The sequence below is a fragment of the Pseudonaja textilis genome, chromosome 11, assembly GCF_049901715.1.
Source record: "Pseudonaja textilis isolate UNSWEBS1 chromosome 11, rPseTex1.2, whole genome shotgun sequence".
Taxonomy (NCBI): domain Eukaryota; kingdom Metazoa; phylum Chordata; class Lepidosauria; order Squamata; family Elapidae; genus Pseudonaja; species Pseudonaja textilis.
The window spans coordinates 3,048,143-3,052,060 of NC_142000.1; positions in this window are offsets into that span (position 1 = coordinate 3,048,143).

Below are 3,918 nucleotides of genomic sequence, written 5' to 3' on the forward strand. Positions count from 1 at the left end.
GACAAAAGGGATTATGCAAGCTGGGAAACTCTGCATGCCACTCAAGCTCAAGTAAATATAGTTTCAGTTTCTGAAAATACCCCAAGCTCAGAGGAAGACTTCTTAAAAATCTGGAATGAATGAATACTGTTCTAATTTTTTATCCTGCAGGAGGAAGGAGTATTAGGTATGTTTGCAATCCTGAACTATTTATAAAGTAATACACTTTATAAATAATTCAGGGTTGCAAACATACCTAATACTCCTTTCTCCTGCTATTTTCCCTACAAGGACAATCCTGTGGGATAGGTTGGGATGAGAGAGAGTGACTGGTTTAAAGTCACCGAGCTGGTTTTTATAGCTAAGGCAGGATTGAGAATTCACCATCTCCTGATTTTCTACGCCAGTACCTTCACCTCTACACCAAAATGGCTCCAATTTATGGTTTGTCACACAGTCAGCCAGATGTTTAATTTGGGTTTAACGTTTTTTTTTAATCCATCTATCAAATCCTTCCGAAGGATCCAGAATATGCAGGTGTTGTTTGATGGTATTAAAGGTATTGCAGGATGTAAACTATTTCCAATAAAGCTGCATTTTTCAATTGATAGGTGACTTTGTCAATGATGGTGATATTCAAGTGGTGCTCCAGATGTTTTAGAATGGCAGTCAAGGTACCCATCACTATCTTTGCTTTCTTTTACCAAAGTCATTCTACTTCTATTGTCTCTGTATTTTGTTACCTTCTCTAGTAGTGCCATGTCCACTATCCAGATTTTTTTTTGTTTTTCATATCAATAATTGTTAAGTCTGGAGTGTTTGTTATTGCCTTAAAATGTCAGAACGTGCTATTGCTGGTTAGTGTGACAGTGAGGCTATACAAAGACTTTGGATCCTATCCAATCTTTCAATACACACTACTTCTATACCCTCATAACTATATATATTATTTACATTTCTATTCTTATGTCTATTGTCAATCCAGACACACTATTATTGAAAGGTGTCAAAATGCCTTTCTTTCGAGGATTCAATTTTCCCGCTGGGAGAGCTCCGGCTCAAGGATACGGACAACTGCTTGAAAGCTGGATCTTTTTATTTTTCAGGAAGGCAGTGGACAGCGAGAAGTCTGCGTTCCTGGGCTAGCTGGCTTCTTATGTAAGTCCCTGGTTTTTATACCCTTTTCTCTCTTTGTGAGTTGATTTCGTGTGAATGTTTGTATTTGTGCTTAATGTTTCAAATCCTGTTTGAGTTTGTCTTTATTCCTGCCGGAGGGCAAACTCCCCAGGGTGGTTAGATTGTATTATCGGTTTTTCCTAATCTCTTTTAGCTTTATAATGTTTTTTTTTTCATATTTGTTTTGTGGCAATCTCCTGTCTGTCTCTTTTTGTAATTTATATTTTTTGTGTCTTTTGTCTCTTTGTTTTGCTTATTTGGTCTGTCCTGTGTTTGTAAGGGTTTCCTTTTCTTATTTGTCTAGTTTTCTTAATTACTTAGGCTTTTGTCTATAGGGATCCTTTAATACCTTTAATTGGATTCCTTTTCCTATGTAAGCTTGTTTTATGGCTGGCCTGATGTTCCCCTTGGGCTCTTCCTGTTTGAGTGACACTACTGTCTTCGTGAAGTTCCCTTTCCACACCATGTTTCCCATATTGCATTGTCTTCCATGTCAGCTTTCCCTTTTAGTTCCATAGTTAATTTGTCTATTTCCGTGCACTTGAAGATTTTTTTAATTATTAAACCTTCGGGAGGTATGGTGTTTTTCTTCCAGTACTGTGCGTAGGAAATTCTAGCTGCTGATACTACATGTAATATATGATATTTTATCTTTCGGTTATAGTTTCTTTTAATTATTCCTAAGAGGAATAGTTCCAGGATGAAATCAATTTTATTTTCAATTCACTCCTCTAACCACATATCCAATATTTCTTCACTTTGGGGAATGACCACCAAGAATGAAAGAAAGTACCTTGTCGATGTCCACATTCCAGCAATTTGGTTTTAGATTTGGGTAGATCTTAGCCAATCATGAAGGCGCCATATATAAGATTGGGTAGGATGTATATATATATTGTCACAGTATTGTTCAATTAGTAATGGTATTATGTATAAACGGAAAAACCCAATGAAGTGTTGGGGGGAAAAAAACCAAAGACTTTGGAAGTTGTCTAATAAATATTTCGGAATGTGCAAACTGATATGGGCTGGTCAAGAACAGATCATACCAAACAAATCTTAGTTCATTCTTTGAAATTGGTGGACCAGCAAAATGCTCTGGAAATAATATACTTGTCAGCTTTGGAAGCCATATTGACACTAGACACTTCCATACTACCACATTTTGAGCTTGGGAAAATGGGAGGGAGGAATTTCTTGGAGTGTATGTAGTTAGACATAATAACTTTCTTTTTCTAATTCAAGGTCATGTTAGTTTGCACATAAGTGAGGGGAAGTCTCAAATTGGGGCAGACGGTGATTGGGGCATGGGATGTGATGGTGGGTGCAGGGGGTGGATTTGTAATTTTTACTTATTGCAAGGAAGCCCAGAACTTTCTGATTCGGGTTTCTCTAGATGTGCCAGTTTACTATTCAATTAAAATAGAGCTTTTGAGAGGATGTCTATCTCGGAGTTATTTGTTGGAGTGGATGTTTTCTGGAACGCTGACAATACTTGGATTTCAGTAAGGCATTTGACAAAATAGACCACAACCTACTTCTTAGTAAATTAGAAAAATGTGTGAAAGAGGTCATCACCAGATGGATTTGTAACTACAACATATGGAGGGAAGTAAGCAGTGAGGTATCCCAAGGTTCTGTTTTAGGTCCAGTACTCTTCAACATCTTTATAAATGACTTAAATGAGGGAGTAGAAGGGGAATTCATCAAATTTGCAGACAACACCAAGCTGGCAGAATGATCAACACTCCAGAAGATACGCTCACAATCCAGAAGGATCTTGAGAGATGCAAACGCTGAGCCCTATCTAATAAAATTAAATTTTGGATTTAGTTCAGGTGAGGCAGTCACCCTTTCGGGAGGGCAGCAGGGTTGAGGAGAGGAGGTATCATCATCGCATTGCTTTTGAAGGCCTGTTTCCCAGGTAAGTCTTGCATGTTTCCTTGTGGTCGGAATTTTTTGCTTTCAGCCTTGGTATGGCGGCTGATTCTGCATGGGGCTCTTGGATCTTGTTTGAGGTGGCTGTTGATTCTGCGTTGGCCGTCTGAGTGTTGATTAGAGTGGTGGTTTTGGAATTGACAGGGTCAGCTGGGCACCTTCTTCACTGGTCTGTGTGCCTACACCACAGCCTCCCATCCCCCAACAATACTTTGTACAAACGGGGCCCAGTTACCTCCACCACTATTCCAGGTACCTATAATGGGAATCCCCATAATTTCTTGCAAAGACCCCACCACCCTCTGCAAATGCCCTGAGGTTCATGCTTGGTTCAGGTGTGTGTTCAGGGGCATAACTAGGGTGTAGCCTATTTAGATGGGTGTGAAGGCACCTGCCCATTAGTAACTCTGCAGGACTGTATCCTGTGGTAAGGCTTGGGGTAATATGCTGCACTAATAAGTATTTGGCCACCTTAGACTCCCAATCTCCAGGGCCCATACGGATTAGAGACTCCTTGGCAGATCTTATCATGCGTTCTGCCATACCATTTGAAGCAGGGTGAAAGGGGCAGAGAGGGCGTGTCATATGCTCAATCCTAACAAGAACAGTTCCATGTTGGCAGCTGTAAATTGAGGTCCATTATCACAGACCAGAAGGTGTTATGCCCCTAGTGGAGACTGACTCTGAGGGACAGGAGGAACCGCCGACAGGGAGTGGAAGTGTGGCTCTGGAGGTTGTAGAGGACTCTGGGGAAGGGCAGAGGTCAGCTGAGCAGTCAGAGGAGGACCCAGGCCCATCCCCTCTCCATCCTAGGGCATGCAGGGA